The sequence below is a fragment of the Lathyrus oleraceus genome, chromosome 4 (genome assembly GCF_024323335.1).
Source record: "Lathyrus oleraceus cultivar Zhongwan6 chromosome 4, CAAS_Psat_ZW6_1.0, whole genome shotgun sequence".
Lineage (NCBI taxonomy): Eukaryota > Viridiplantae > Streptophyta > Magnoliopsida > Fabales > Fabaceae > Lathyrus > Lathyrus oleraceus.
The window spans coordinates 194,765,731-194,779,698 of record NC_066582.1 but is presented as its reverse complement, the minus strand read 5'-3'; positions in this window follow the sequence as shown (position 1 = coordinate 194,779,698).

Here is a 13,968-nt window from a genome sequence, read left to right as displayed (position 1 = left end):
TGAAGGGCTTGAGTCCCTTTTCATCCCCAACACGGCACGTGTTGACGAAGGTTTCGTTTCCGATCCCCTCAGCAGAGGCAGTTTCCTTTGAGGGTTGCCTACAGTTCATCCCCTGCAGGGTTGCCTGACCTGAGATTGGTAATTTGTATCCCCTCCATGTCTAAAGATTTCTCTTGAGTATTGAGAGATGATGAGGAAGATGTGTTGTTACCTTCCCCCCAGTGGAGCGAATTGTTCTTTCTCCCCTTATAAGAGATGCATCTCCAGCGGTTGGAAGGGAGTGTTTTGATTGATGAGTATCTGTTTGGCGGTTGTTCCCCACAAAGTTTCACATCATTCCTTGACAAGTTCCCCAGTAGAGTTTCTTCTACGACGGATCTTATTGGTATTCAGCCACCTGTTCCCGAGAATTGTTGGAAAATCCCCGGCAGTCGGAAGTTGTGACTTTGCCAATCCCCAACGGTGATCCATGTCTACTGGTATTAGATCATCCCCACCAGAACTGATTTCTCATGTGGGCCTTGTCTTTCTTTTTGAAGATATTGTGCCGAATGTTCGTTCGTGGCTCTTGAGCCTGTTTGTGTTAGATATGTCTGTCTGTCAGCATTAACCATACATAAATCACGCATATACATGCATAATCATAGTATTCAGATATTCATGATGCATTCTTTGCCATATATCTTTGCTTGTTATCTCCTGCTATTGGTGAAATATTCTTCCCTAAGCAGATGTGTGTGTCTGACCTCTTCATCTAGGGTCAGACCCATAGGCAGAAAGTGTCTATCTTTCCTTTTTTCTTCCCCACTGAGTTATGTCCTCGTGGATGATTATTGTTTCAGTTCCCCCCCCCCCAGTTGTGTATGGGGATGGAATTACTCCCCTGAGTTATATCCTCATCGGGTCGAATCTTGTTTAATTGTGTCTCTCTATTGTTCCTAGATTGACTCCTTTCTTGTTATACCCTGCAATTCCCTGTGGTTCGGTTGTTCAAATGCTCAGTAACCAGTATTTGTTCACCTTCTTCCCCAGTGGATTTCTGTCGTTTTCTACCCAGTAACCGGTAGATGTAATCCCCTCTTTGTTGGTTATCTTTACCCAGTAGCCGGTATTGATATTCCTTCGTTTTTTAGTATACCACCTAGTAACCGGTGATATATCTCCTGGATAATTGGTCTTGTCAATGTATCCCCAGCGAGTCATCTTTCACTTAACCTTGCTTGGTAATGATTGTTTCCTCTTTTGATTGGTCATCATTTTATACCCAGTACCCGGTATCCCGATGTCCTTTCTTTTTGGTCGATTTATCCTTTATTAACCCAGTAACCGGTTGTGGATAATCTTCCCTGCGAGTATGTTATCTACGTTATGACGGTATTAGATAATATATCTCATGCGCTCTTCATTCGAAGTATTTTTCTTCCCCAGTTGAGTAAGATTCGTATTCCCTTATGGAATCGGATGTCCATCCTGTAAGTCGAGTTTGCTTTTTCAACCCTCCTTTCGGATGATGAGTGTCTTGGATATGTTCCTAATTCACGCCTGGTTGGTCACCTATTATATGCCCCGTAACCAGTATCCCTGGTGTTCCTTCCTTCTTCTCCCTATTATGACTTTTTGTCCCCTGTGGAGTCAGAGTTTCCTGAGTTGAGATGTGCCTTTTGGGTCCTCCTTAGAGGTTTCGGATGATTGATATCTTTCACCCTTATACCGGTCTTGGATATTCTTTCTCCCTGAGCATGTTGATTCTCTCACCCAATAACCGTGTTTTGATAACATGTCTCTCTTTGAGTTTATTACCCAGTAGCCGGTAATATCTCATTGTTTCGTCCTCAGCTGAGTCCTTTGTGGACATCCCCGTCTGAGTCCGGATTTTTATCCGATGTATCCTTTGTGGATAGTTTCGCTGTATTGACATATTCCCTAATACATGCATCTTTGCGTCAGCTCGAGTTTTTCCATCGATTTATTTTCATGGAATCCCTTCGTGTCTCCCAGCAAGTTTTCAAGTCGTGACTGTAAGACCCTAATTTTGTCCCTAAGATCCCTCATAGCATCATGACATTGCATTGCATAGCCTCAAGGATCATTGAACATATTGGTTCCCTTTCCCTTTGGACGGGACTCCTTGTGAGTGGTTTGAGATCACCAGGTATGCTTGAATTGTATCATCATTGCTTTTCACATTTTATTTACTAACCAAAAGCACAAAAATATGTCACTAATATCTTTTGCTTGTAGCTTGAGCAATCACAAGGTCAAAAGCTTCTAGGAGATCCTTTGTGCAATGATATGGCCAAGAGAAGATGAAGGCAAACATGGCAATGGTTCCCAAAGCTCTCATCCATCAAATATGTCTCCCTAGTATCTCAATTCATCATTTCTTATCAAAGCAAGTCAAAGTATTTGAGGTTTGTTCCCCAGAGAAACCCCAATTCATCTGTGCACCACAATGCCTTGCTCAGGAAGCAACCTCATCCCATGGTCAAATACAATCAAGGGAAGTTCTTTAATTCATCATTTCATGCATATTTGAACTTATCTGAGTATCCTCAGTCATCAATTCATCAAGATATGAGGCATGGACTTGAGAAGTTGATCAGTCAATTCATCTAACTATTTTGAAATGCACTGAGACCTAACTTTTTATGTGTTGGTCAAATGGAGATGATTACAAAAGCAAAAATGTTCTTGAGGACAATATGAACAACTTTCATGTTCATCAAATTTTGATTTGAAGCTTGGAAGACCATCTGCCATTCAAATACATTATAGGTCATTTTGACTGAAACCCTAATTTTGGGTCAACTTCCCAAGGACATAACTCATTAATTTTTTATGATTTTGAGGTGGGATCAAATTAATTGGAAAGCTTAATATGTCTACTTCAAATGTTATGTTGAACAAAATTTCAAAATCTCAAAGGAAATACATGTGATAATGCAAGACATTATAGGTCATTTTGGGTCAAAGGCATTAAAAGTCAAAAAAGTCCAACTTCAAGTACCCATGACTTCTTCATCAAAAATCCAAATGATGCAAAATTTAAGTCCATTTTGATTATCTTGAAAAGATCTACAACTTTTATGTTGGAGGTGTTTTCATTTGAAGCTTGCATCATCAAAACAGAAGGGCTTGAAAGCTGGCCAATTTTAGAAACGTTGCCTTGACATGTTTTGCACATCACACTTTAAATCCAAATTTCATAAATTTCCACATACCAAATGGACTTTTGACCAACATAACATTTGTTCCTCATACAAAGACCTTTCCAATCATTACCCATATGCCTATGCTTGAATTTTCTAATTGGTATTTTCGAAGAGGTGAAGGATTAGGTTCAATTGTGGAATTCATGTTGAAATCTTTTTGCACAAGCCAATTCAGAGCAAATTACACGTCCAAACCCTTGGCATTTGAACTCAGCTTGCATTTGGCATTGCTTTTGGGCCTTGTGCATGATCATGCAAGCCCATGCAAGTGGTATCCAAATTTCATGCACACGGATCCTCTCACACTTTCCTTGCCAATTTCTCTATAAATAGAGGCTTCATTCCCTCCATTTGAAGACCCAATTTCAACCTGAAATGCTGCAGAATTCATTCCCCAACCATCACTAAAGAAGCAAGTTTCATTTCTCTTAAAATATTCAGATCTCGAATTCAGCTTCATCTGGTTGTATTCATAGATCTAATGTTTCTCAACCTTCACCATACACTTCATTGAACTTCTGTTTTGATAAAGCAAGCAAGGTTTCAAGTTCAAATCACCAGAACTCAAACTTGAACTCCAACTGGTATTTTCTTCGATTCTCCTAATCCATTGACCTATTGGCTGTGATTTTGTGTTGGCTGAAGTCCTCTCAATAGAGGCATCATGTTTATGCTTTTAATTTTTGCAAATCATTGAGTTCATGATGAACACCAGATTTTTCAACTTCTGATTTCTCAAATCATAGAGATCTAGAAGGAAAATGGATGGTATAGAGATGATGTACATCATCTTAGCTTTCTATTGATGTATAGATCGCACGTTTTGGTTGCCTTTTGAAGTTCTGCATTTTTGCCGAAATCTGGAAGCTCACCAGAGAAGACGGTGGCTCTGGTGCCTTCATCATGTCCAGTTTGAATCTGGACCGTTTGATCCATTTTCCAGATTCAATCAGGATCATTCATTGTTATGACTTTTAATTCTTTCCCATGCGCACGCATTGACCAGAGACTAACATAGGCGCGTGCCTTAGGAGCGTGTGATCTGCCAGCTCAATTAATGAGCTCAGATCCAACGCTCCTCCTTTTTTGCATTTTTATAATTTCTGATTTAATTTCTTTAATTCCTTTTATTTTCAAAAATCAATATCTCTTTCATTTTTTATCCAAAAAATATGGGACCAATTGCATTATTTCCCAAATAAATTCTAGTTTCTATTTCTTATTTTTAATATTTTTTATTTTATCATTTGATATTTTTTGTGATTTTTTTTCTTTTTTGGTTATTTTTAATTCATTTTAAATAGTTTTTGATATTCAAAAAATGCAAAAATATTTTCCTAACCTATTTGAATGATGATAGATCTATGAAAAATATTCTCATCAATTTTTGAATTGATTTGAGATTTATTTGAGATTTTAGTTCAATTAGGTTATTTTTATTCATTTTTATTTGATTAAAAATAGTTTCTGACTTTTAAAAATGCTGAAATTTTTTGTCAAACTTTGTTTGACCTTGTTGGACTTAGGATAAATCACTTAGACCTTTCAAGGTTGATTTGAAGTGATTTTGAAGTTTGACCTTTCTTTAATATTTTAATTCAAGTTTATTTTTAATATTAAAAAAAATGCCAAAATAGTTTATTCATTTCTTGACTTTCAATCATCATCTCACTTCTGTTTTTGATTGTTTGACCTTGACTTTCAATGTTATTGGTCAACATATGAGGATTGGTATATTGTATTTCATTTAATGCACTTTAATTTTGTCATTTCCTTTTCTCTTATTCATCTCCTTCTTCTTCTTCTTCTTTCTTTTTGATCAATGAGTTGAAGGTTGATAAGTTAGCATTGATTAGAGAGATTTAACCTTCCTTGATTCAAATCTAATTCATCTTGATCAATTGATCAAGTGAATGGCTTTGCATTAAGGATAGGTTGTCTTTTAAATCATGCAAAAGGCTTAAACCAATACAAGATCATTTCCCTTCTTCTTTTTGGCATGGCAAGTTGTTGGGACTTGGTTCACTAATCAAGACTCCTAACTTGTGTTTGTTGCCCACATTATTATTGACCGGCCTCAGATAGTTGTGACTTCTACATAAGTCCAATTACGATTGCTTAACATAGCGCTAAATTTACCTTAGGGCACACTAACTACTAACACTAACTATTGACAATTAACATTTACTTTATGCAATTTACTTTTATGCAATTTATTATTCTTGCACATATTATTCATTTGCTTTTCTCTTTGCTCACTTGAGCACATGTTTATGTTAATGCCATTTGCCTTTTGCTCACTTGAGCACATAATTGTGTATATATTATTTTGCTTGTGTTTTGTTTTGATTGTGGTGAACCAAATGCAAAGAAATGGACTTAGTTTCTAGGACTTTCCCTATGTAAAGAAATGGAGAATTGGACTTAGATTCTAGGACTTTCCTTATGCAAAATTGGAGTAAAAAGATCTTAATAATGAAGATGGATAAGAAGGACCAAATCCCTAAACTCTCTCTTGTCCATTCATGTTTTACTTCATGGAACTTTTGATGTGTGTTCTTTTGTGCTAGGAGTTCCCATTTGAGCTTAATTGGAGGACCATTGCCATGTTCATCTAAGTGGAAGATACAAGATGTATTGAGGATCTCTTATGAGACTTGTTTGATTGCTTATGCTTTATGCTTGCTTATTCCAAAGGATGGGAGCTACTTGGATCATCAATATGATTTCAAGAGAGGAACTCCTAGTGTGGTTTCATTTATTATCCCTCATCTCTTTTTTTGTTTTTCTTAGGACTTAGCCCTTCTTCTTCATCTCTCGACTCTAACCCAAGCCAAAACTCTTTGTGCAAACATTTAACCTTTGTTTTCAACATTAGAAACCTAAGCCTTATGCTTTTGATTTTCAAACTTTCTTTTCATAACACTTATTGTGAATTGAACTTTAAGTTAACTTTGACCATTTTTGTACATACTTCTAATTGGTAAATATAACCCATCCAAATGTGTTTTTGTGGTTCCAATGGCCACCTTCTTAATCAAATTTTTCATAACCTTTAGCTATTAGGTTTGAGTTATCCTTGTGGTAGATGTAATACTCACCTATATCCTTAGTGATGGACAATGAGTCTTCCATGCTTATTATAGGGTTAACCCCTCATTAGCATGTTGAAGCTATCCTCACATGGTGGATTTGTGGTTTGGTTGAGTTTTCTCCCTTTGATAACAAAAGACCTTAAGGCTTTTGGACCAATCAATTCACCAACTCATTTTGAGATTTTTATCCCGAACTACGAGGTTTTGATCCTAATATTTTTATAAGATGGTACGTAGGCAATGGGTTTATCCATCCAAACACAAAATGTAAATAACTTGTACATTCTCTTCTTATCTCTTCAATCATGTTTGCACAAACAAAACTTCACAAAACAACAACCTTTGCAGCAAGTATGAAAACGGCTCCCTAGGATGTTTTGGGTGCCTAACACCTTCCCATTGCATAACCAACCCCCTTACCCAGATCTCTGTTTCTTTTATTAGTTTTTGTTAAAACTATTAGGTTTTTGTTCGCTTTCTAACCATTCCTTTGGATAAATAGAAGTGCGGTGGCGACTCGACTTGTATGATTTACCTTGGATTTAGTCAATATCTCTAATGGTAACGAATACCCCGCTACAGTGACCTACTCATGCATTTTTTTCTTGTTCCCCCCAGAGTCTTTGTTTCCCTAGTCAATGTGCTATTCCTATGGATTTTTCAGTTTCTCCCGATTTCTTTTCCTTTGTGGCAATTATTCACCATGAAGATTTTATTTTTGCATACATACATTTGCATCATGACGTCTCTTAGGGACCAAAATTCGTCTCTTTGTTATTATTTAAGCCCATTCTACCTCGTCGAGACGAAGATTTTAACCTTCATATCTCCGGCTAGAATGACCTTAAATAGGGGCATCTGTAAGACCCTAAATTTGACCCTAAGATCCCTCATGGCATCATATCATTTGCTCAATGCATTGCCTCAAGGATCATAGCATGTGTGGCTCCTTAACCCTAGGGGTGGGACTTGTGTGAGTTGGTTTGAGATCACCAAGCATGCTTGCATTGTATATTATTGCTTTTCTTATTTGGTCACTAATCAAAAGCACAAAATATGTCACTAACTCTTTTGTTTTGAAGCTCAAGTGATCATGTGCTCTCATGCTCATAGGAGGCTCCTAAGCTCAATGAAGTGGCTAGATGAAGATAAGAAAAAGCATGACAATGGTCCACCAAGCTCCTAATCATCATATATGTATCCCAAGTATCTCAATTTGCCAATTTGATCAAGATAACCCAAAGGGCTTGAGGATTGTTTCCCAAGGAAACCCTAATTTCATTGTGCTTCAACTGTGCCTTGCTCATGAAGCAACCTCAACCTATGATCAAATTCAATTAAGGGAAGTTCTTTAATTAATTATTTTATGCATATATGAGCTTATTTGAGGATCCTCAATCATTCATTCATCAAGATTTGAAGTTTGGCCTTGAGAAGTTGACCAGTCAAGTCATCTGACTAAATTGAGGATCACTGAGACACAACTTGTGATGTATTTGTCAAATGAAGATTACCACAATAGAAAAAATGTTCTTAAGAACCATATGAACAACTTTCATGTTCATCAAAAATCCATTTGAAACTTTTAAGGTCATCATTCATTTCAAAACATTATCGGTCATTTTGACTGAAACCCTAATTTTGGATCAACTTCCCAAGGACCTAACTTCCTTATTGTTTATGATTTTGAGGTGAGACCAAATGAATTGGAAAATTTAAGATGTCTAATTCAAATTTTATGTTGGACAAAATTTCATAATCCTAAAAGAAATACATGTGATAATACAAAACATTATAGGTCACTTTGGACCTAAGTCATTGAATTTGAAAAATGCCCAACTTCAAGTGCCCATAACTTTCTCATGAAAAATCCGAATGATGAAAAATTTGAGTCTAAATTTATAATGTTGAAAAGATTTACAACTTTGTTGTTGGAGGTTTTTTCATTTGAGGCTTGCATCATTGAAATAGAAGGGCTTGAAGATGCTTGCTTTTGGTAAAAAAATTCAAAGGTGACTTAAACATGTTTTGTACCCAAACTTTCACAGCCAGTTTTCATTAAGTTCCAGACTCCAAATGAATTTTTGCCAAACATGACTTTTGTTCCTTATTTCAAGGGCTTTCTAACCATTACTCACATTAATTTTTGGACTTTCCATGTGGGAGTTTCAAAGAGCTTTATGTTTATGTTCATTTTTGCATTTCACATTATAACTTGGTGTGCAAGCTTGTGTAGTCCCTTGTGCATGTCCAATTCACTTCCATTTGATCTCATCATGGATTTTCATTCATTCTTGAGCCTTACATGCACCTGTACATGAAGGAGAATTGCCATCCAAGGCGCAGCGGAATTTAAAAATTTCTCCATTTAGTGATCCTTACGAATAGGCATGATCAGTGATAGAATCGTTACCTCTTGTGGCGATTCAAACCTTTGGTGCAGATTTCTGATAATGATCAAAACCGTTGATACAGATCCACGGGGCGATCACGAACGTTGAACGATGACAACGTCTCTACTCAGTCCACACGAACGGATTCCTTCAATCGCAGTGCTAGCTGTTATGAATGAAGGCTTTGAGTGAGAGAGAGATACGAAATTCCAACTCTTCAGTTGTGTTGTCTGTCTCAGTTTGTTACTGTGGAGTGACAATGCTTCTATCCAAGGGGTTCTATTTATAGAACCACTTGTGTGGGCTTCAAGCCAAAAAGCCCACTTAAGTGCATTTTGGCCCATATCTCATAATATGCCAAAATCACTTAAGTATTTGGTACCTTACCATATTTTGTATTTTACTTAAGTACACCGTACCTTACGATGTTCCTTAATTATTCTATCTCTCATCAATCTGTCCTTTGTGTGTGACCCTATAGGTTTTCGCGGCGTTGGCAATTATATTAAATCACGCATTTAACATATAAATAGTGAGCGGTATCTAGCAACACATCACTGCTACCCAAGTCACGAAAATGTCATGTGATCTGACAAAACCTCCTGTGATAATAATTATGTGTATAATTACCCCTTTGCCCTTATGTCTATATTGAACACAAGGTATAGACCGTGTCACCCTTGTCCAGTTCAATATTGGGCCCATAGACATTTATCCTGTTACGCAGGATTGGCAAATTCCATCTAGGACACTCATGTCCATCAGCATGCTTCGTGGAGTACCCATCAATTGTCTTTATGGTTATCCAGTTACGGACAACGTTGGATCAGCAATAAAGCATTCGACTCTACATCTATGATCCATAGTGGTTTCAGGTCGAAGAGTGGTATACACTATTATCACCATGAGAATAACTTATGACACTTTGCATAACTTTCTATATAGTATTCTCATAGCGGGTCAATCCGGTATAAATATTACTCCTAATATTCATACCTATGTTTAAGACTTGATAACTCTTTATCCATGATCCATGAGATGTGATCATCAGTCTACAAACATAATAGTCTTAATGCTTTAATGTTATCCCACTTCACATTAAAGCTCGACTACGGATACTTTAAGAACAGTGCCCTTATGTTTAATGTGTTCTCATGATTAAGTCACACTTAATACATTAAACGGACTATCTATTCTAGGGACTTTATTAATCAACCATAATAAAGAAAATGCCTTTTATTATTAATAAATAATTCGATACAACTACCAAAAGTATTGGCCTCTAGGGCTTACACCAACAATCTCCCACTAGCACTAGAGCCAATCAGGCATACCCCGTATGCCCATTGATCCAGTATGGCCATCATGCTTCTACTGCGCAAGAGGCTTTGTCAGTGGGTCAACTATATTGTCAAGTGTAGGTACTTTACATATTTTCGCAAAACGCCTAAGTATGTGTTTGGATCGTTGGTGAGATCTAGGCTCCTTAGCTTGTGCGATAGCACCATTGTTATCATAATAGAGACCAATGGGATCCACAACGCTAGGGACTATGCCAAGTTTATTGATCCAAATAGCTTCCTTTGCTGCACTTAAGGCAGCAATATACTCGGCCTCAGTTGTAGAATCAGCAACTGCATCTTGCGTTAAACTTTTCAAGCTCACAGTGCCACCATTTAAGCAAAACACATAACCAGATTGGAATCATTCATATTAAAGCGTCTCAGCACTTTGTCTATGTATGTACTCTGACTTAGGCCAAGCAGTTTTTGTGATCTATCTCTATAGATTCTGATTCCTAATATATAGGCTGCTTCACCTAGGTCCTTCATAGAAAAGCATTTCCCCAACCAAGACTTTACTTGTTGCAGGGTAGGGATATCGATTCCAATGAGTAATATGTCATCTACATATAATACCAGGAATACGATCATGCTCCCACTAACCTTTTTGTAGACATAAGGCTCATCTTTGTTCTTGATGAATCCATACAGTTTTACTGTTTCATCAGAACAAAGATTCCATGAGTAGGTCATAGGCTCATCTTGATCCATGAGTAATAGATCACCTTGATCAGATATCCATATATCTCAGGTAGGTGACGTATCCTGCCTGACCTACGCTGGTCTTGTTCTACTTGAGTAGGTTGCTCTTACACAACTACTTGTGTTTCCTGCTCTAATTCCTCCATAGGTGTATCGATACTTTGTGATTCTTGAATTTCTTCAAGTTCTAATTTCCTCCCACTGAGTCCTTTGGAAATAAAATCCCTTTCTAGGAAAACTCAAGTTTGAGCGACAAACATTTTGCCCTCAGAAGGATTGTAGAAATAATATCCTCTTGTTTCTTTAGGATACCCCACAAATAAGCATTTGTCAGATTTGGGCTAAAGCTTAGTTGAAATTTGTCGTTTCACATAAACTTTGCAACCCCAAATCTTCATGTAAGACATATGTGGTCTCTTACCACTCCATATCTCATATGGTGTCTTTTCAACCTTTTGGATGGAACACGGTTAAGTGTGTAAGCTGATGTCAATGGTGTATGTCCTCAAAAGGAGTTTGGAAGATTGGTGTGACTCATCATGGATCGGACCATGTCCAACAGGGTTCGATTTCTTCTCTCAGATACACCCTTCCATTGGGATGTTCCAGGAGGAGTAAGTTGGGATAGGATCCCACACTCTTTCAGATGGTCATCAAACTCTAGGATTAAATACTCATCACTTCGATCTGATTGAAGAGTTTTAATATTCTTACCTAGTTGGTTTTAACTCGTTAGGTTTCACCCTTTTGTATTAATGTTATTAATAGGCATTTCAAGATCAAGGACATATAGTCCATTGTTCATTTGTGCAGTAGCATAGAATATATCATTCAAATAAATTGAGCAACAATTGTTCTTTATTATAAATGAAAAACCAAACTTGTCCAAACAAGCAATGGAAATAATATTCCTGCTAATTGCAGGTACATAATAACAGTTCTCTAACTGAATTATTAAACCACTAGGTAAAGTCAATACAAAAGTTCCTACGGCTAAAGCAGCAACCTTTGCTCCATAGCCAACTCGTAGGTCGACTTCACCTTTTGCCAAATCTCTACTCCTTTTTAGTTCCTGCACATTTGTACAAATGTGAGAAATGCATCCAGTATCTAATACCCATGATGCAGAAGTAGATGAATTAATAACAAAAATACCTGAAGTTGAAGTCTCTACTCCATTCTTCTTATCTTCCAGGTACTTTGGGAAGTTCCTCTTCCAGTGTCCGGTCTTACCGCAATGGAAGCAGGTGCCTTCTTTTGCTATTCCTCCACTAGGCTTCAAAGCAGTAGTGGGTCTGGGATTGGCAACTTCCTTGCCCTTCCCCTTATCACTCTGCTTAGTGGACCTTTTGTTCTGTCTCTTTCCATTTCCGATCATCAGAATGGACTTCCCTTTTGACTTCAGATTCTGCTTGGCAGTTCTTAACATGGCGAGCAGTTCAGGAAGAGATTTGTCCATATCAATAATATTGAAATTTAGGACAAATTGACTGAAACTATCTGGCAACGATTGCAAGATCAAATTAGTTGCAAGTTCCTTTTCGAGGGGAAAACCCAATCTCTCAAGGTTTTCCACATACCCAATCATCTTGAGTACATGGGGACCTACAGAGGCTCCCTCAGCTAACTTGCTTTGAAAAAGGGCTTTTGAAACTTCAAACCTCTCATGCCTTGCTTGCTCTTGATAGAGCAACTTCAGGTGTTCGATCATATCGAATGCTGACATGTTCTCATGTTGCTTTTGTAATTCTGAGTTCATGGTAGCCAGCATGAGACAAGCAGTTTCATTGGCATCATCGACATGCTTCTTATAAGCATCTCTTTCTGCCTTAGGTGCAGAACTAGGAGGTTCCTCTTCAAGAACAGGTGTCTCCAAGATATACAGCTTTTTATCATGTTTGAGGACAATCCTCAGGTTTCGGTGCCAACCCAGAAAATTTGTCCCAGACAATTTTTCCTTATCAAGGATTGATCGCAAGATGTTGTTAGAGGTGTTTGCTGTCATGGTAATCTACACAAGGATTAATGAAAAATATAAGTATCATTGACATATTTAATTAGGCCTTTTAATTAAACATGCTCCCACTATTTTACTCAAAACAAATGACCCTCATCATCTGATTCAGAAAATCCCGTTGGAAGATTTTCTAGTGGGTCGAGATCCATATTTCACTTCGTTCTAAGTCCGCGTAGGCGGATTACACAAAACTAGGTTATTTAGGTAGGAACTCTTTCCAATTGTATCTCATACAACTCTCGAAAATTTCAATTGGGTGAATAACTCCTTATTCCAATCCATCATATGGATTATTCCCAACTCTTGCTTCTAAACATATATAAGAAAATTATAATCAAGTTTGACTCATCGTTTTAGCAGTTGGATATTACAATTATCCCATCGCACCTTAACTAATACAAAACATGCACCTCGCGTAGGCGAAACCTACATTATTCGATACCAGTCTTGATGAGTGCTAAAACTTGGAAAGCAAACATATATAATATTCTCATAATTTGTTTAGTTAAGTTTGACCCATTGTTTTAACAGTTGGATATTACAATCATCCCATCGCACCTTACTAATATATAGATCATGCACCTTGCGTAGGCGAAACCTACATTATCCATTATTAGTCTTGATGAGTGTTAAAACTTGGAAAGCATAAACTTAATATTTAATTTGAGGGAATTGCAATTTTTCTGATCTCACCGGCTTGTTTATCATATAAACCGTCTCTCACATGCATCAACATACATTCACATGCATCAACATACATACATACATAATGAAACAGTTATGGCCCCTAGGGCAATTGTTCTCTGATCGGAAAAATAGCAAGTGTACTATTTTTACCGATGTAGTAATAAGGAGTTTTATTTCCAAGTATCGATCTCAAGGATTGCGTAGGAAATACTTATTTTAATTTGATTCTATCAGAACAAAAAGATAATAGTTTGGTTGTATTGGAATTTATAATAGTAAACACAAAAATAGTAAAAATAATTGATTAAGATAAAAGATGCTAGGGTGAGTGGTTGAGTTACCCGGTTATGAATTCAGTCCCGATTTCCTTAATACATATGAAACATTCAATCACCTAACCTCAGAATGTTCTTACTTAAGTCCTTAAGGAAGAAACTATTAAACTACCAATTCTTACTCAAATGTCCATTCAATTAATCATTGGTTTTAATCATACAAAATATCAAGGTTTACGGTGAT